Below are 21738 nucleotides of genomic sequence, written 5' to 3' on the forward strand. Positions count from 1 at the left end.
TCTTGCATTGTAACAAACCATTTTTTCCACTGCCCCAAAACCCATCTGCACACACACCAGACACAACCACTCTGACATCCTCACTGCTTGCTCTTCCCCTTGTCCCCCTGTTTCTGCTCTGCCATGTACATGCCACAATCTTTTGCTGCTCCCTCTAACAGCCCACCATGTGCTGTCTCCATTTACTTTCCCTACTTTCAGGCTCATTTTTCTCAAGCAGTAAAAGCCAAAATGCACTGCATGTCATGTCCTTTGAACATCACAGAGCGGCTGATTCTTTATACACTCCTGTTGAATGAACAGAATAGTTCTTCAATTCCCTATTCTGAAGAGAAAAAAAAATGAAAATTGATTGTGAGGGCCCAAAAGCTGTTTTCTCATGCCCAATGGGCATGGTTCCCCATGTAACTGTTATTTCACAGCTAGTTCCTGATAAGAACAGTTAATATCGGCTTTAAGATGAAAAAATTATCCCCAGGTCTTCTCCACAGCTCAGCTTTTAGCTGGAATTTTCACATGTTTCACAAAGAAAGCCACCAGAATGTTCACAACTGCTAGGCAAACTGATAGTGTTTTAGCTCCAGACTATCAGCATAAAGAAACACAACCTCTTTTTCCAAAGATTTGAGAGGCATGAAAATCTGTCTTGCTAATCTGTCTTGAAACAGAAAACAAGGAGTAAACCTTCCCTTACATCTGTCAAAACACATACTTTAAAAAGTGCTAAATGATTTGGTTTGCATGCAAATACAGAAAGATTAGAAAGCAGATTTGATTTCCTCAAGTGAGTTTATATACTGAAGGCAACTGACTTAGCTAACTTGCAAATGTGAAGTATGGAAAGGATCAAAGAGATCTGTAATAGCATATCCTGGCCAAAAAACAGAGAGGAAGAACTGCCCAAAGAGAAGGATGTCATTGACACCAACAAAAGGGTGACAAACTGGACTTAATCCCATTAGCTTGCAAACTGGGAGAAATCCCTGGACTGGAGTGCTATGGGGATGAAGGACAATGCCCAGACTGCTGGGACAAGCAGCTGACATGCAGAGGAGAGTCCCCTTGGCTCCCCAAAGGGGTCTGTGTGTACTACACAGCCCCTTGGGCACCCCTCAGCAGAGCCTGGGGCTGATTTGTGGAGGTGTTGTCTTTCTGCATCTGAGAGCTGAGCCTTAGCCCATCAGTCCAGCTGGTCCTGGCTAACCAAAACATTGCAGAATTCTAGAGATAAATTCTAGCATCTCAGGGACCTAGAGGACGTCACTGCTGTCATTGGACATTATTTTTGTTTGTTTGAATGCAGCATGCTACAGCATTATCTGTGTTACTGTGCCTGGAATATTTGAGTTGAAAAGAATAAATTGGTTGAGTCTTCCTTTCCTTTTTTGTTTTTTCCATTTGCTTTTAATTTATTAAAATACTTGTGAATTTTCCTGGAGATGCACCAGGAATAATTCTCGAGGGACTAATACTCATCATTTTTCTGGATCCAATTAAATCTAACATCCACTGCCCTCATCACTAACATATGTTCAACAGAGCTAAATATTTCATCTTATTGTAAATTGCACATAATTTGGCTTCTTTGTTTTTCTTTTGTGGGCACTGATAGCTGTTTTCTGCTCTGAATTTGTCATCAATAAACCAGAACTCATTCAGAGAGAGCACTTAACTGCTTGTGTAAAGTAATCTATCAGAAGAGATTCCCAAAGAATGTCTGTAATGGACATTACAGAGACTTACAACCATTTCTAAAATGGGGGAAATGTTGCAGTTCCTGCCACTGTTCATTGCACAACTTGGCTTCTAAAAACACTGGCAAACAGAAATACGACACTGCCAGCTTTTGCAATTGTATCATAGTTCCTAATACTGAACTTTTTTATAAAGTCCCCACTCCTGAAAGCATGTGGATTAGATGAAAATCTAAACTTTCATTTGTTATAAACACACTGTCTTTCTAAACCACATGGTTAGCCAAGCTTGGCAAAACATGGGTGTCATCTTATCTGGATATAATGTGTGTAACTTAGACACCTCACACAAGCTGGTCACCTACTCCACTCTACAGTCCATGAAAGAGGCTGGTACCTCCACAGATTATCCTGCTGGTACCCACACAGATTATCCTGCCCTCTCTACATACTGAGAGCTCAGAGTGACCCTGAGGTCAAGGAGGTGGAAAGAACAGGTCTGCTTCTCCTCCCCTGTGTTCACACATGTCCTGCATTGAGCCCCCAGCAATTTGATTCAGCCCCCAACAACTCGATTTCAAAGGAAATCCATAAGTGGAAACAAGAAACACATCCATGTGGCTGTGTGGCCCCACCATCACCGGCATTCCCTCTCCAGATTGTGGTCTTGGCCTGAACTCTTGAACGCTGGGTGTTGCCTGAGCCACAAAAACCATCTGCTGCCCTGGCAGAAGGCTGTAAGAAAATAGAGGTGATGGGGCTGTGAGCCAAACTGGTCCCATGGGTGCCAAATCACACAGAAGAAGACAAGAACCACAGATTGTGACTTCAGAGATTTTTCTTAATATTAGGAAAAATCTTTTCCTCAGGAGGCACTGCAGTGCTGAAGCAAGTCCAGGTACAGAGTGTGCTTCCCTTCCTTGGGGGTTTCCCAAGAACTAATCTAGTCTGGTGTCAGTACAGAGTAGGGTTGAACTAGGTAAGAGTAGGTGATCTTCAGAGTTTCTCTCCTGCCTGGGTCAGGAGATTTCATGATTTTCTGTCTGAGAGGAGTGGATTTCCCATGAGTGATTATGCCAGCCCTCCCTAGAGAGAACTTCTGACACACTCCTGAGGTGCTGCTGGGAGTCAGCAGAGAGCCCATTTTGAAAGGCTGAATTGTGAATGAATTGTGCTCCCTGTACTGGAACATGCTCTCTTTTTATTTTTCATGCTCATTTTTGGTCTTCAATTTCTTAGAGCAGCTGTGAAATAAGTCATAATGTTTTAAGAGCTCCCTTCAAAGAATGGTTGCCTCTCCTCTCCATTTTATAGCCCCAGAAGGTTTGTTTGAGAGTTAGGGATGTTTGATGATGACTGGAAATATTGTGTTAATAGAGGGAAATGCAAGTTCTGTGAAAGAAAAGTATCGGTGCCATGCAAATTTAGTAAAAGACTATTTGAAAGACAGTTTATCATAGGTAAAAGTGATTTTGAAAGAAGTGATGGTTAAGAAAACCTAGCACTTGCTCTCACTTTCTAAGGAAGATTGAAAATTTAAAAAGCCCAACAGGCAAGTGGAAAACAAGATGTTTTTCTAGGTAAGATATAGCTAGACATGGAAGTTCCTTAAGTATGCTATTGAAAGAGCAGAAAATGCCAGGGGAGGAAGAACAGAGTCCTTTCACAGTTTGAAGCTCAAAGCTTATCAACATGGGGAATGCCTTCCCGTAGACCAAAAAATTGCTGTATTTCTGTTTCATGAAAACCCTAGATGCTCAAAACACTGCATTTAAAGAAAACATAGAGAACAAGAAAAATGTCATCACAATGCAGGTAGCAGGCATGTCTGGACACCAGAACTGGAAAGCAAACTGAGCTCTTTAAGGGCTGGAAGATCAGCTGCACAGGTTTTGGGGTGCAGCGCCTGAAACACCACGAAAGACCTGCTGCAGAAAGCATGCAAGGCTAGGAATAAGAGGAAAATTTTTTTCCAAGTCAAAAGCTGGTACAAAAAAAGCAAACACAACCCTACCCCAGTGGAGCAACAGCCTATCATTGTGCGGTCTTACCTCTCATTTGGCATCTCCACAGCAGCATTACCTCATCTTGGCTAATTTGTTGTGGAAGAGCAGAGGCAGAAACATGCTCCTAAGGTCACATGCACACTTAGAAGTTACATTACAGAGTACCTTCATTGCAGCCAGCAATAAACAATCCCTGTCCATGTCAGTTTGCTTTCAAGTTGCCATGTGTCCAGCACATGGGGAATGCCCTGGGGAATCAACACACTTACGGGCAGAACGTGCGGGAACACACACCAGGGAGAGGCGTCAAGAGCAGTGAAAAATTCACCCTTAATCATCTGTGTGCTTTTCACTGGCTTTCAACAGAGTTTGTAAACGCACAGCTCCCCCACCCCAGCTGTAGCAGGGTCTTGGTGGGACATCCTCCCTCTGAAGGATAACTGGTGCCCATGCTGCCCTTCTCAGAGGGATGGGGCAGAGGCACCCTCGGGATACCCACATGGGCTTTCAGTGAGGAGCAAGGAGGAGGTGAAGCCACTGCTGGACAACAAGCAAAGTGAAGATTGCTTTGAAGGGTAGATTTGTAATGTTTTTTACATTACTTTTCTGGCTGGACAGCAGCATGGAGCATCTGTTTCCAGCTACAGAACTGCTCATGGAAAATACTCTGGTGATGGCAAAGGCTCCCTTCTCCCTCCCCAGAGCCTCCCCCCGAACTGCACAGGGCTGGATTGCAGGCCTCACTGCTCAGGGCATTTTGCCTGCAATCACTGGCAATGGATTTAGACATGTAGTCCAATAATGTCCCAAAATTTGTGATTATAACAGAATTATTTATGCTGCAAATGAGAGAGCTAATGGGTCACAAGACTTGTCTTCCTGTGTTTCTATTTGTTTCCCTAATGCAGTTTTTTCTCTTTCACTTTTGGGGAGTTGGAGATTGGGTTTTGTTGCTGGTTTGGGTTTTTTCCTACCAGAGGAGCTGCCTCCTCATGGCTTGACTGTACCAGGCAAGTGGGAGGAGGCATGCCAGTGGGAAGCAGTGACTCGACGTGTCTTGTATGGTTAATTTGTTTTAATTTATGAGCTGTAGGCAGATGGTGGCTGCAGCACATTAAAGCTTCTTTAGGAAATAACACATAGATTTTTCCCTCCAGTGCCTGAAAATTTTGCATCCTGAATAAAATTTTGAGACTGCACAGCCCAGCACCAGCTCTGTGGTAGCACCTGTGTACAGATGATGAGCCTTAGGCTCTGCTGTTTTCCAGGCTTTTGTTGCATGAAGGCAGCTAAAGAAAAGCACAAGAGCTCCAACAAAATCAGAAAAGCTGATGACAACAGATGCTTGCTCCCTCTCACCCTGTGCAACACTGTCTCCGTATCTATTTATCTTCCCTGAACTGGTGAGAAACCTCAAAGGAAAAAGAACAAAGCAAAAGCAAACAGAATCTTGGAAGAGAAGAAGAGCTGCTGCTATGAATAAAGGATGCCAGATGGGAAAATCACAGCACAGAAATGCAGTGTGGATCACTACAGCAAGAAATATGGCTCTTCTGGTATACCTGGACCACGGGAGGCAGACATAGCTGCAGACACCCTGTGTCAGAAGCTTGGCATATACTATTACTGTCACTAAATATTTCATCACAGGTCACTTGGAACATCTGGTTATAGAAAATGTTTGCAAGAATACTGAGCAGTTGTCTGGATCTCACTGCTGACAACTGTAGAAAGTCAGATAAAACCTTTAATTCTGCTCATGACATGAGGACTCCATCATCAGTATCTTTCCACCCCAAACAAACTTGGCACGGGATGTTGCAGGTATGAAAGTACACTTGAGTTCAAGCGACAATTTTACATATTCATGAGCCAGAAATACATCAAGAGCTATTACATACTTCTAGCTCATACACAAATTTCTGGAGGATAGGGAAGTATCCCTGTGCATTTGCCCCAGTCTTACACCATTCCCTGGCTTTGAGTATGAGTAGTGGCAGGGCTCATCTTGCTGGGCTGGGTGAACCTCTGTTCTGACCACTTGGATGGTCCAATGTTCCTGTAAGATGCATTTTATGACAAGTCTGGTAAATTATTGGTAGATCATTTCCACATCTCCAAAATCTTCCTTCCATGAAAGAGCATATCAGATGTTACCTACACAGTACTTTTCATCAGTGTAGTAGCTATTAAGTGTTTTAATGAGTCTGATTGAGCCAATCAAAGTTTATACACAGGCACAAAGTGCTGTAATACTCTATTTTACCTTGGAACTCTTTTTTTTTTCATCAAATGAAAATAAATTAGAATAAACCACTCTTTACCCCCAGTAGCCTGCACCTCTGCTGTCCTATATAGCCACCACTCAAACTATACAATGTTAATTAACCCCTGATATTTTGCATGGAGAACAAGCCTTTCTTGCAGTTCCTTGAGGGTGCTTTGTTCAGCACCATGAAACCCCAGATGCAGCTGCGGACAGAAATTTTTGAGAGAATATATAGAGGTGGTGCAATGTCAGGGTGTAGCATGTCGCTCTGCATGTCACAGCGTTCCAGCAAACCCCTCTCTGGTTGTTGGGCTTGAAATACTGCAGCATCAACACTCTGCACTCATGCCTCAGATTTGAGGAGGTGGAGAGACATCTTTTCCCTGGACAGGCTGCTTGGAGTAGCAGAATGCCTTCGAGGCATCCAGTCCCCATATGGGATGAGCACTTTGTTCCACTGCAGTAAGGAGATCAAACTTAACTTGGATTTTTGGACTGTTTTAGAATACAAGTACAAATAGGAATTATACCCAACACATACTTCACTCCTTGAAGTGACAGAATGTGCTTAAAATTGTTCTTTCCATTTGTCTGTCCCTGCTTCCAGTAAAATGATTCAACCTTGCACACCATTCAGAGCTTGAACCTTGTTATTTTACGTGCACGTGTCTGCAGAGATGAGAAACTCTTCTGGCCATAAGGCCGTACTTGATATGTGAAACAAAATCATATGGAAAATATATTGCAAAGAACCATAGTGGGAATCTTAAAGCTTCAAAAAGACAGTATTTAAAGCAGCTGACTTCTACTGAAGGGCAGTGCAGAAGAAGTTGGTAAAGACACGTGTCCCAGACAAATCTCCAAACAGAAGACAATTCCCTTCATAATCCCGGTTTGATGTTAACCAGCCTCCTAACATTACAAGCAATATATACCCCGAGGTCAAAGCAACAGCTTTACCAGGTCAACACATTCAAGCCGCCCTTGTGCTCAAGAAAAGCAAGCATTGAAAGCCTCCTGGGCTCATCACAAAGAGCAGGACTGTGCCAATCCACACCATCCAGGGCAAGAGCAGAGTTTTTGTTGGCACTGCTTTGTGTAACTCCCTGCCCAGTGCCTGCTGCTCCAGAGCACGAGCACAGCCTCTGCGGGCAGGCTGCCGGCATCCTGAGGTGCTGAGGGATGGTGACTCTGCCGGATGGCAGCACAGACCCATCCATGCCCTGGGCACCTGCAGGTGGCACAGCTGCCGTGGCCTCCCCCAGCCACAGCTCTAGAGCAGTGGGGGCAGAGGCCGGTGGAGGCTGACTCATGTCCCTGCCCTGGACGCAGGGAGAGGGGAGCAGAGCTCCCCCAGAGCTGTGGGAGCCCCTTTCCCACAGCCTGGGTTTCCGGGAGCAGTGCGGTCCCCATCCAGGGGCTCCTGCCAGCACTGCTGTTTTCTCTCTGGGCTCCTCTTGGCTTCCTCCTGTGCAGCTGTGCTGTCCACATCAGAAGGGATTTTTCATAGAAAAGTGAAATTAGCAAAAATAAAGATAGTTGAATGCATTTTGTCTCACCAGAGAGACTGCTTGTGGTTAGCAAATAGACATGAAATGTTATAACATAATTTCTAACAGTACCCTATAGAGATGACTTGTCTGTTAAACATGAAATAAAACTGGCAGGAAACCACCATATTGACTTAATAAAGCATAACATTAACTGACACCAAAAAGCAACTTTGTTAAGAAGTAGAAAACTTTACAACCTCAGTTATTTGAAAAATACAAAGGTAGCCCAGCAATTAAATTGAAAGTGATCATTAGGGTAATTTGCACTATTTAGTTCACTGCAATTAAACATGATGCCATGAATGCATTGGGTTGGAATTTCTTTCACTCCATTATTCTCCTGACTAGTCCTGATCAAAAACATATTAAAATACTAGCTGCCAGTTGAAAACCATACACTGTTTGGCAATATTCATTTAGAGATATTTCTAGCTGAAGCAATTAAGGCTTCAGAGTTTATGGAGCAGACATCTTCCCAGTCCACAATGGTACATACATTCTTGACATACTCTGTGGCTCAAACTGGATAACTAGAGGTACTGCCTGGGCCTAAGAGAGGACCAGGTACTGTTAATTCCTTCTGGTTTTTAACTGGGATTTTGCGACTGGGATTATCTGGGATTAACTGGGATTTTGCAACTGGGATTTCTGCATCTGTGCCCAAAAAAAGAGAGAAAAATACAGTAAGAGGGTAGAAGGTAGTTTCTAGTTCATACCTGCGTTTCTGTACTGTGTTCACCCTGGTCCTGACTTAACTCCTTGTGCCATGGGGCCCAGAAGAGCCTCACAGTCTCCCCTGCTCTGCCTGGCATGACTAGCTTTGTGGAAAATCACAGGATGCTCAAATGGCTGGTGAGGTGGGATCAGTGTGGAATCACAGAGAGGTGAACATCACTTGTTCATGCTACGAGAGGCAGTGCAGCTGTTAACTATTTTAATTGCAATAGCACAGTCCAAATTCCTGATTGTTTGTGTTAGGAATCTAGGGTACCAGATCACCTCCTGATGGCTATCACAAAGGGCTGGCATAACTTCACCTTGAGGTGGTGCATGATCTCAAAGTATACCTTGAGGGCCTGTTCCATAACTGCATGGGCCCTGGCGCTATTCCTCTCTATTGTCCCCACTGTCTGAGGTATCTCCTTCTTATCACATCTCCTCTAATAGCACAGTTAGTCATTTGCTCACTTTTAGATGTACAGCTTCCCTGAGAGAATCAGCAATTACCTCTTTTTTTGCTTAAGACAAGCACAACCCATGCTGGGGTATCAGGGTTGCTTCCAGCTGTCTCTTTGCCAGGCTGATGCAATATTTCAAACACCTCTGGTGTGCAAGAAATGCAGCTACTGTAAACATTTCCCCAGTACCTAGGCAGTCACAGAAAGAGAGAAAGGTGGGAGATTTTTGGTAGTGTAAAGAGTCTAGTACCATGGATTATAGCAAGTACCTAAGTCTCCTAAGTGGCAAATGCAGCTACTGTAAACATTTCCCCAGTACCTAGACAGCTACAGAAAGAGGGAAAGGTGGGAGTTTTTTGGTAGTGTAAAGAGTAAGAGTCTAGTGCCATGGATTACAGCAAGTACCTAAGTCTCCTAAGTGGTAAAATATTACAAGGAAATTGGTTAGGAGAACAAAGCAATTATATGGAGTAATTGTGTAAGAGCAATTGATTCAGCCTTCCTCCCTAAACTCTAGAGTTGTGGTGCCATTTGTCTAAAGATAGAAGTATTCAAATGCCAACACACAAAAGTTTTAATATGCTTTTTCCCTAAGGCTAAACTAAAGAAAAATTGGCTGCACTTTCCTGGAGTTAACAGGTCACATTTATCATGCTGCCACTTATGTTCAAGAACTAGCAATTTAACTGTTCTTAACTGGCTTGGTTCAGCCCTCCTGAAACTGGAGATTGGCTGAGGTTTTTAAGCAATCTTATCTGCTGGAAGTGACTAATATTAGAATAACACAGGACTACAATCTTGGCATTCAGGAAATCTGGTGAGATCCTATCCCCAAATTCTCCTTAAATGCTTCTGCTAAATTCAGTAGTGTTTGTGTTATTACTATGATTTTTATATATAGATCCCAGATAAGTTACCCACGAAGGAAAAGATAATTGACAAATTCTCCACTAGTCTTCTGAGTTGTTTTTTCCCCTCCTGGGATCAAAATTTCTTTAGAAAAAGGATGATTATTCTCTCCCCACAGCTATAAATTCCTCAGCCAGATCCTCTGTTACCATGCAGTCTGCTGGGCATATTCCAGAATTATTTCTGAAGTTTTCTCAAACTTCCATATAAGTCCAAAAATTCCATAGTCCTGCTCCATGCCAGCATGACAGTCGACCCTTACTGCTTGGTATAAATTCTTGAAACACTCAGTTCTGCCACTGATGCAGAGCAGCCAGTTAAATTAAGGACACAAAATCCACATAGTGCTTCGGGAAAGTGCTGCCACAATAATCGCATCCATCTCTCCAGAAGCTGCAGTTCTTTGTTGCAAACCAACCTGCCCTAGAAACCATGGGGGCAGAAAGCATCCAGCCATCACCACACGGTCTAACACTGATCACTGCCAGAGGAAGAGGTCTTGGGGGGCAGTTATAAAAAAGAGTGGGGGAAAACCTCCAATATCTGTGCAAAAAATACATGAATGGTACAAAACAAAATAACCATCCTCCACTGGAGGCAAAAAAATCACTCCCAGGCTACAAGTCAAGCATGACTTGAAGCACTTCATGAAAATAGATGCAGCATTCTCAGCACGGTGGTGTCCACAGTGAGGGCTTCCTACCAGAGCCTGGTGTCCCAGGCATGGTGTGGCTCCCACGCCTACCACAGGCTGGATGTGCATCTGCTCATGGCCTGTGCATCCCTGTTGCCTGCTAAAAGAGCAAGTTAGCCAACAATAACAGTGTCTGTTTGGTTGCCATCTCAGTAGACACTCTAATAGAGCTAATAGGAAAAAGAAACCTCACCAGAGAAGGGAAAGGTCAGAAGGCTAATAAAATAAATGCAGCTATTGTGCGATCCCTTGGCAATTCATAAGGGAGTGTAATTTTCTCTTTTTTTTTTTCTTCAGCAGCATGAGAATCTTCTAATGAATCCAAAATGAAATTTCATCTTTCATGCAAAGTTTATGACTGTCAGTTGCACCATTGCAGAAGTAGGAATATTAGAGATTAAGGTCTATGCTTGTTAGATTCCCCCATTTCATCTCTCTAGGTTTTTCTGAGTTTTTCTTCCAGTCAGCTCTGTCTATCAGAGAGAAGCGGTGTCATACATGACAAAATGTTGGCCAAAAAGGTAATTTTACCCCAAGAGTCCTGTGTTGTTCTCGAAGGGCACAGCTGGCCAGCTGCTGCCCTTTTAATAGCACTGCCCATCTAGGTAAACCATGCTTGGTTGCTCTTTAATTTAATGAGTGTTCCTCTGTTTATAATCAAATACCTGCTGAAGTGTTTTGCTGTTCTAGGGCTTTGAGTCAACAAAACACAGTTTGATAAATGGTTTTCTTCCAAGCACACTCCTCTCCAGCACTATGCTGACACCACAGTGCTGCTGGATTCAGGGACTGCCATTCCTGAGTGCCTAAGTGAGAGTCTAAGATACACACCCATATCCTGTGTCCCTGAGAGTCACAAACGACAAACAGAGCTGGAAATTTGTCCTCCTAGCAGTAGCAAAATCACTGCAGTGCTGGAAAAGATGGCCCCGTGCATAAGGGATTTAAATGCAGCTGCTGCCCCTTCTCTAGGAAGAACGTCCCTGTACTCCTCTGCCTTCCAGGAAGAGTCAGGAACAGCAGCCTGGGTCTGTGGATGAGTGGGCACCTAGGGAAGGCCTCACTGGTACCCCAGTGGCTGCCCTGCATCCAGGCAGGACACACAACCAAGGCAACAAATCCTGCAGTGCTGCCAGCCTTGGGCTCTTCTCATACCCAGTGGAGAGGGACAGATGTGACTCCAAAGCAAGCTGTTGTAAGGGATCTGAACACAAGCTCAGGGAGAAGGTAGCCTGAAAGGCTGCAAAATAAGTTGCATGGCCTCACTTAAGGAGGTTTGTTCCCAGGAACAAGAGGAGGCCACCTGCTGCAATGACACTCTCAGATGTGCAGAAGGATGCACTCAGGCCAGCCCTCTTCCCTGCTATGGGGTCCTACAGAGCCATCAGCTGAATCAGCAGCATCTGCAGCTTCCCTAACAGCCCAAAGACACTGCCTAGTTTAAAAACCTATCAAACACAGGAGAAGGCTGCATCCTGGCTTCTTGTATGGCAGGCTGATGCAAAAAAACACCCAGGCCCCACGCCCTGGGGAGGAAGAAGGGCAGTGTTTTGGTGTGATACAATTCCCTTCCCAGAATACTAGGAGAGAAATTCACTGTACTAGAGAGGAAAACCCATCTGTCATTTCAGCCATCCCTCTACAGCAGTGGAGCTTTTTCCTAGGCAATGTTTGTTACTTTAAAGGGTCCACCTCATGGTTTTTCACATCAATCCTTACTGAAGTTATGCCAAGATCACAAAAAACTACATTTGTAGTCTAATCTGGTGTACATGCTTCACAGGTAATGATATATCCTGGAGCTTTTTCCTAGGCAATGTTTGTTACTTTAAAGGGTCCACCTCATGGGTTTTCACATCAATCCTTACTGAAGTTATACCAAGATCACAAGAAAACTACATTTATAGTCTCATCTGGTGTACATGCTTCACAGGTAACAATATATCTTGCCTCAACTTAACTTGACTTCTTTTCTCTATAAAATCAACAGCCTGAGATTCTCCACTGAGTTAATGGGAGGCTGTGATCAATTAACAGGATATTAAGCATCACTCAGAGGTGCTTTTACCCTCTGCACACTGCTCTGGTGAGGGCAGGACAAGGAGAGATGTAAGTACCAGGCTGACAGCCATTCCTTCAAAGAGATGCTGAAAACAAAGCAGGTTCACAGATCTGCTACAAGAAAAATCTCATCTTTGGTTGAAGTTCGTGTTCATACAATTGGTGACAGAGCATGAAAGAGAGCTCCATTAAACAAAGCAAAGCATGGGAACACAAAACTGGGTTGTGAACATTTGTAGTCCAAATAAAAACCTATTGCTCACCATGTCTAACCTATCTTCTTGGCAACCCAGGTCTCCTGCCTACATTAGAAGTACAGCTCCTTAGTTCTTCCTGAAAGTTTCCTATCCAAACTTTCCTTCTTCTAGGACAAAAATAAATTATATTACATTAGTGTGATTGAGTCCATGTTCATACAATTGGTGACAGAGCATGAAAGAGAGCTCCATTAAACAAAGCAAAGCATGGGAACACAAAACTGGGCTGTGAACATTTGTAGTCCAAATAAAAACCTATTGCTCACCATGTCTAACCTATCTTCTTGGCAACCCAGGTCTCCTGCCTACATTAGAAGTACAGCTCCTTAGTTCTTCCTGAAAGTTTCCTATCCAAACTTTCCTTCTTCTAGGACCAAAAAAAATTATATTACATTAGTGTGATTGATTACATTAGGGAGATTAGTTATAGTTGCCTCTAAAACAAGATATCTTAATTTCTTGCTGAGGCTCTCTTGTATTACACAGAATTTGTTGGCCTTGGAAAACCTGGTTATTCCATACACTTCAGTGCAGAGGCTCAGACTAGCCACAGACATCCTTCTCTACTGGATTATACACATTAGAAAGAGGAAGGCAAGAATTTGATCAAAGCTTTCAGCTTCTGCACGGAGAGAGAACTCAACTTCTCATCAAGGAGAAAGAGTAAACAAATTAGTAGGAAATAAACAATAATGGGAGGAAAAATATTAAATTTACAGGCTTTAAAACACAAAGACACACTGTGATCATCTATTTTGCATAAATTCCTGCATAAGCCAGGCCCAACATGATTGATTACCTCCAAATAAATAGATTATTAGTTTGTCTACAGCTTTAATTATGGGTGTTTTGAGGAAAAAAACCCTTACTTTTATGCTAAAATAATAATGGGAGGAAAAATATTAAATTTACAGGCTTTAAAACACAAAGAGACACTGTGATCATCTATTTTGCATAAATTCCTGCATAAGCCAGGCCCAACATGATTGATTACCTCCAAATAAATAGATTATTAGTTTCTCTACAGCTTTAATTATGGGTGTTTTAAGAAAAAAAAAAACCTTACTTTTATTACTTTATAGCAATATTTTACCAGCATCACCCATTCACATTTTGGGAATGTATTCCTATATCCTGGTCCAGTTGTTGGATGTGAACTTGTGCAAAAATACCTCAGATGCAGTTAATACATTCACTAGGGAATCTCAGAAGAATATGGGATTTCCCAAAGCTCTTTGTTAGAGAACATATATTGCTATTCAAACTACTTCCAAGTCGGCATCCCTCTGAGGAAGAGCTGTCTCAGATTTTTCTGCAAGCTCTCATTATCACAGCAGTATTTATGGCTGTGCCTCAGGGGAGCAAGCAGGCAGCTTCATCCATCCCACACACAGCCAGCAGCTCCCAGACCCTGCTTACACAGAGGGCTCTTTTAATACTAATTTTATCTCAGGCCAAGGGTTCAGGCAATGACCTTCTAGACACCACCACAGCCCCAGCAATAATTGCTTGGACTGTGATGCCACATTAAATTTCATAACCTTAATCTGCTAAGTGGAACTGAAAGAAGAGTGAGAAGCCACAAGTTCATAGCTGTTCTAATCCAGCCTTAGGAAGCAGACATTCACAGACCATCATCATGGTGCTGGGGCTCCTAAGGACTCCAGCAGTTCCCAACAAAAAAACACAAAACACTTCTCAAGATACTCAAGCCTTGTCCAAATACATACAAATCTGATGTGTTTTTAGAAAGCAGGAACATTTTTTCTGGTCTCTGCTGCTTATGTTCCTTCTGAAATGTATTGATGTCCTGTGTCTTAAGGAAATTGCAATTGAGGTTTCCTGTAGGACTTAAGAATGAAACAAGTGCTGAGGATGCAGGGCAAGACCAGCAGGCATAATGTCAAGGACTTCAGCAGCTCTAGAGATGTGTTGAGATTTGCCTGGTAGAGAGGTCTCTGAAATGCAGCAGGCTTTTTACTCCATTACACTCTTGGCTATGAACACCACATGTGAACAATTTAATACAAATCAGAGAGAAATATATTTGTTCAGAATTTAGACCTCTGCATACTGACATACGAGAGAGCACAAGAAGTAGATGGGGTTACCATTGTCTGTTTGCCACATGGCAAAGAAAGTGACAAAAAACGGATTATTTTGTTGCTATGGAAATAAATAGCATCTCCTGCTGGAAGTGCTCCTCTCTGCCTGTGTAGACCGTGGCTGAACACACAGCTGTCTGATGGATTCATCCAGCTGCCTGCTCTGCTTGAGTCATGAGGATCTGGGCTGTGCAGCTGCTGTCACTCAGGAAAGGTTGATGTTGGAAGCTGGAATGTTGACACATTAGACAATAAACCCCACAAGGAGCTACAGGCTCTTCTGGGAGCTTTTCCTTTGGTGATAAGGAACAGCTACCTCTACAGAGAGCAGAGGGTCCCTACATACATTAATGCTGCCTAGTTTCATGTTAGTTCAATTTGAGAGTGAAAATAATGTGGCAGTAGGATGTAGTCTGGTCTAAGTCAGGCCTCTCTGTTATCTGACATATTTTTCTTAAAGATTACTGCTAACAAGGCTGGGGCATGCTTGATAATCCTTGACTGCAACCTGAGAATTTGACAGGTGATGGCAATGGAGGTGGTGGTTGTTTTGAGTGGATGGTGGTAATGCTACTGACTTCTATGGCAGCTTTAAATCTCCACCAAAAATATCCTGCAACAGATAACCAACATACTGGCTTTCTCCTAGCAGCCTTTTTGGTTTTTTTTGTTTTGTTGTTTTCCAGTTATATTATTTTTCTGATTCCTCTGTTGGAGCTTTTTTCTCAGAAAAGTTTTACAAATTTTTCACTGTTTTCAAGAACTTTGCAAATTATTACGAAAGACAAAACCAGAGCCTTTTTCTTCTCTCTGTCTCTTCCACTGATTTATTTTTCTGGTCACGGTGAAGGATAAAGCCTGATTGCTCCTCCAATAGGAGGTGAGTTATGTGGCTTCAAAAAAGAAAAGTACTACCACAGTTTTCAGGCTATTGTATTTTTTTTCCCTTGAAAAAATCCCGAACTATAAACTAGAGCTGGGAATTTCCAAAAATTTTCTCCCTTTGATCTGCAGTCTGATAGGTAGTTCTTTCTTCTTTTTCATTTCTTTTTCATGTTACTGGTTCCTACTTTGTGCTAAATTTAGTTTTGCACTATATTTAATTTTGCTCTCGTTAACATAACCCAAATGTCAGTGCTAACTGCCACCAAGACAGTCATTCTGACTTGAGATGAACAAATTCATTGTGAATTCCTTTGGAAAAGCAGCATTCCACAGCCTGAATAAATATCTGTGGAAGATGGAGTCTAAATTTGATCGTGACAAAAATCAGAAAAATCAAACTTCTTGTTTAGCTGCTGTTACATGTTCTCTGAGTCAGTCAACAAATTTATTTCATTCCTCTTCCCCTTTCAAGCCAATAGAAAATAGTTTCATGCAACTGAAAAATGCTTTGGGCAAGACTGGGAGAAGCAAATAACTTATTTACTGAATATGGGGTGTTGACTGATTCAAAATGTCTTGCCAATTCATCCGAAGTCACCAAATGCTTGGAGCTGGAAAGAGTGGAACGAGATCATGCTGAGGGCAGATGGCTCCCCTTGAGTAGTCAGGATTCTGCCCACAGTATTTTTTGGATTTCCAGATCCTCCTTTGTAGGGGAGTACCTTGGGCACTGGTCTGGAGGGTGTCACCTTTGCCTGACTACCTCAGCTAACAAGCAGTTCAGTCATTTTGGCTGCAGGAACTCAAAACCCCTCACCTTTGAAATGCTCCTGCCAGGGCAGACAGGGCACACCAGTGGGAGATACATGTTCAGGCCCATGTCAGCAGAGGAAGAATTCCATGCTGCTCTCCTGAATTTTGGAGTGTCCAAAGTGGCTACCCAGACAGTAGAGGCTCCAGCACCCATGTCCTCCTTCTTTGTATGAACTGCACTATTATCCCACCCTTTCCATTCATCCACAAATAAATCAAAGAGGAAATACACAAGGTCTCATTTCCTTTCATGTGTGTGAGGTGTGTAAGGAAAGCAAAGCACATTTTTCCTGAATTTCTGTTCAGAAGCTAACCAGAAGCATTCACTTTTATTGCATCCATAGTGCAGGACTGACATTTCACCTCTACAATAGATCTGGGTAACTGCAAGCACAGTGCCAGCCCAAGCAAGAGCTTTTTAAGGCCAAGGCTTTAGCGATGCAGCTTTAGGAGAACCATACACAAATGCTGCCACTTGGATTACCCTGGAAACACTTCCATGTAAACAAAGTCTAATGGTGGACACCTTCTGTCCTTCCAACACATTGTCAGATCACCCTCTGCCAGGAGGGGCGAGTTCCTCTGCAGCACTCAGTCGTAGCGGGGAACCAAAGCATGGAAACCACATGAGCAGAGATTACACAGCCTCTCAAGTCTGGCAGCCAGATGTTGGCTTGCAAGAGTGAGTGCAACCAGATGGTTTTTGTGCCATTTTTTCCTCCAAACATTCAGAAAAGGTTAACAGAATGACACACATAGAGATAAGTTTTTTATCGTATTTAGATATTTAGACACATACACATATTAGCCCCCTCAAAAGTATAATCCCTAAGGATTACAGGCAGGACTAGGATTTTCAGATGTCAGGTCCAGCTCAGACTCTGCAAGAAGCTCCAAGTGAGTAACAGCCAGACTAGGACCTCTCCATATTGCTGTTCTGATGTCAGGATCAGCCCAAGGATGCAATCAACAGAATCCCTTTGCAACCACTTAAAAAACATGCTCCTGGATGCAGTACCGGGGGACAGCTCACCAGCTGGACATGGGCAGCTTTGCTTTTTTCTACCCCTGCACAACTGCCTTACAATGAACTGCTTGGGATTTGGAATGAAAAAATACAGCAGGAAGATCACTGCATTGTCGTGACATACTGGCTGCTGATGCAAAATGCTCAGGCAAAGGAAAGAACGCTTTGATGGGACAGTCTATGTTGGGACATCCCAACATGATCTAGCTGTTGGATACTTCTCTGAGGCAACAGAAACATGCTACTTTCTAATGAAGCTGACATCAGAGCCCGCTGGAGAGAAATTTGGGCAGGTCAGCTCAGAATGAGTAGAGGCAGATGTTAATTTCAAGGATCAGTTTCAAGGCTGAACCCTCATCACTAGCCCACACCTCTATCCATTCCACAGTGTCTATGCCAGAAGCCACATCTGTAACAAAAACATTTCATTCCACTTAATAGCCTGTGCTTTTCCCTATACAAGACATGGGTTTGCCACTCACATACTCCATGTGCACTGCACAGTCTCACACAAGCTGGAGAGAATGCATTTGGGACAGCAAGGAATATCAGTAGATGGGTAGCAACCAGCACTTAACTGCTATGAATTACATTCTGATGAAACAAAATCCAGGAACAACTCTAATTCCCAGCTAGATAATAAGAAAAGCAGCAATTCTGGCTCTGAGCTGCTTTGAACTGACCTGGATCTCATGAAGGCAAGTGAAAACTCCCATTGGAGCATTTGACCCTCAGACAGGCTAATTCCAGTTGATTGTTCCCATTTTATTTAGTTATGCAAACAAGCACCAAGTCTTACACTTATGCTTGTATAAATCATATCCCTTCATTCCCAAAAACCCCAGGTGAAGCTTTAGTTTTGTGACCCTTATTCTTCCATAAGAAAAATAAATAAGCAGAAACTAATTAATACATTTCCTTGTAAATACCAGTAAAACCTATTGCAATTAAACTCAGGAAGAGGGGGAGACCAGATGGAAGAAAAAGTTAGAGTCCTTCTGACATCTCAGTGACTTGGGAAACAAACTCAAACACTCAAGGGACCCAAGGGTCCAGCTCTTCTCCTGGCAGGCTGGCCAGGCTTGTGTGCGTCTTTTACAGGAGGAAGAAATCAAAGACAGCTTGATGATGCTTGCTTTGAAAGACTGCATTTCCTCTCCTCCCTACAGCCTCTTAACACATTTCTGCTAAAGGGAAAAGAGTGGCTCGAAATATCCCAGTGAAGCATTTAGCCAGAAGACAGATACATAGACAGACAGAGATATTTCTTAAATAATACCTTTATGAGCCTAAAATGTTTTCTTTGAAACAGCCCTATGTGAATGACCTTTGGAGAAGCCTGAGGCTTGAAGCCCACAACAGCTGCCCTGACAGACAAGACACCAGACTTTCCTGACAGCTGTAGGGCCTGGGGAGCTTCTGGATTCCTGGAAACACTGACAAGTTGTCAATTCTATCCAGTTTTGATCACAGCCAAATTTCAAAATTCCTGAAAACTGGGAGCTCTTGCTTTTAGCTACCTCAGGTCTGAATTTCTAGAGGCAAAACAAGGGTTGCAACATCACCATTTCCTGTCAAGTTCAAATATTCTAATAGTACAAATTAGTCTTTCTCAGAATTGTGAGATTACCTTCAAATCATGACACTTACACGAACAGATGTTCTTTTCACTTGCCTTCTGATGTGCAGACCTCTATTGTGTCAGTGGTATTTTTTGTAGTGACTGCATAGAAACTTTTAACTTTCTCTTACAAAAACAAAGAAAAACTGAAATTCCTGTGCAGTAATCTTCTGAGTGTTGCAAAGGTTATGGATAAAAGAAGCTGCATCATCATGCTATTTGCTTCTAGATCTGACCTTTTAGAGTCACAGTCCTAGTGCCAGTAGCATAAAGGACAAGCCTTTAAGATGCAGCACTATGGAGCAGCTGGTGAGAAGGAACACAGCTGCAAGGAACACAACTGCAGAACACACTCCAAAGGAAGTGGAGCTCAATAAAGGACCTCAGGAGAGGTAGGGACAAGAGACTTGGTTCCTCCTCAGAAAAAAAGGTGATGAAAACAAGAAAGGACTAAGGAATCGTAGTCTAACTGAAGACAGACCTGGACTTTTCAAAGTTTTTACCTTTCCAACTAGGACAAAACTCACTCACAGGAAGTCAGATCCTGAAAGCCTCCAACCTGTCTGCAAATACCATATGCAATAACCAGCAACTTTTGTGTTTCTGCAGAGTTTCACAGAAATTAATAATTCAGAAAACTGTAGTTCCTCTTCAAATTTCTATGCAACAAGAGCCCATAACAATGGGGACTGCCAGTCATTTCAAAGAGCCCTAATGTCAAGACTTCCCAAGTTCTATGCTACAGGGAGTTTTCTGAGCTCCAGGAATTTCCTATCAATCCAGACAGGCTTTAAAACACTGCTGTAGGACACGTCAAAGCTGCTTCTGTGGTGTCACAAGGCTGTGTGGGTCCACAGCAGGTCCAGGCAGCAGGTTTATTTTTGTGCTAATTTGTGCAACTTGTGCTAATTAATCTATCAATCCCTTTAGGTGAGAAGATCCAGTGAAAAGCTGCTGCAGCAGCAGCCCTACAAAGCAGCACAGTTGTAACTGCAAAGCTCCATGCCTCAGGTTGTGTGCTCCCTGCAGACTTGGCTTAATTACAGCCATGTGACAGGCTTCATCCCCTGCAGTTAAATCTGTGCTCTGGACTTGAAAGACCATTCAGGATGTCAGTGTGTCCCTACACAAACACACTTAGAAGCATCTTCACTTTAATTAGGAGTACCTCTCTCTGCCTGGCTGTAGTTACAGTAAATTTTATATTTTACTGTATGTATTACCATGAACTGCCTACTGTAGAGCAGCATTGTCTCCTCCCCACATACTGTTCACTGAAGAGGATCACCTTGATTATTTAGAAAGTGAAAATCCAAACAGATCCCCTCCTGAGCAGTGAGAACACCCAGCCAGGTTCCTAACCTGACTCTTGGAAATTCAACTCAGACGCCCAAGTCAACAGAATAAGACAGACAGACACTCCCACCTAGTGGGGAAGGCACAGCTCTGGGTCTCTGGGACTGGAGCTGCTTCAGCTCTGCACTCACACACTCCTGCCACAGAATCCTTTGCTTTTTGAGTCAACAAGAGTAACAGCTATGACGAAATCTGAGAGCATTACTTTTAATTATTAAGCAGTAGGAAAAGGCAGGTTAAGCCTACCAAGTTACCAGTACGTTTATCTGTTCAGTATTAGACATGACTGCAAACACAACTCTTTCACTTTATGGTAGTGTAATGATTAACTTCTGCAAGGTCAATGCAACAGGCATGTAAAATATTAGCAGAATGGCACAGTGGCATTTTAAACCAACTTTGCTATCTAGAGAGAACTGAATTCTTGAATGCAAAATACAGACAAGTAAGTCTTCAGTAAACAAAGAGGCTTTAGTATCTAGGAGAGCATACCAGCTCACAAGCTGTGTCACTGTCAGTATTTTCTGGAGACAGTCTAGGGCTTTACTACTTTGTGGGGTTTTTAATACATGCTGTAGATAAAGGTAAAATTAAAAAAAAATATTAAGGTGGCAAATAGAAGCTGGAGGGGAAAAGCCTCTTTAATCTATTTCCATTTCTGCATGCTCAGTAAAGACAGCCATAGACCCCTCCTGTTTCCCAGCAGGATGAAGGTGCCATCCTGAGAGCTCACTGGGGCTGGCCATGGCATCACCCCCATGGCCTGCCACGGGGGGTGGCAGAAAGGCTGCAAGAGCTCTGTTTGGCTGGCCGTGAATTACTTTAATCTGTTCTGGTACCGAATGAGATACACACACTTTGTGATTCCTGTTAGCCTTCAAATGTCTTTTTATGGGTGAGCAAAAGTCACAAACGTTCACTGGCATTTCCGTGCCCTTTTGGACCCAACTGCATGTTTCTGAAAAACATTCAGCCACCAAAATCTGCCATGTGCAAACCAAAGTCTCCGTGTGCACCTGCAAGCATTTATTACGGGATCACACTGGTGCACCCTGTTCTTTCAGCCCATGACACACTATCATTTCCCAGGTTTTGGGTTAGGTACTGCACTTTGTTGACCTCTTGGAAATTATTCCAAGTTTTATTTTAACATAATGTGGCCGACACACAAATTAACTGTGTCTACAAACACAGCATCTTCATCAGTGACATGACTAAGCCCTGGGGTCTGTCAGGATGCAATTTTGCAACTCTTCTGTTTGGTCCAGGTCAAAGACTAATCCAGTACTGAAATCTGCAAACTCATTGCT

This window comes from Passer montanus, unplaced genomic scaffold, assembly GCF_014805655.1.
Source record: "Passer montanus isolate IOZ18808 unplaced genomic scaffold, ASM1480565v1 scaffold2, whole genome shotgun sequence".
Lineage (NCBI taxonomy): Eukaryota > Metazoa > Chordata > Aves > Passeriformes > Passeridae > Passer > Passer montanus.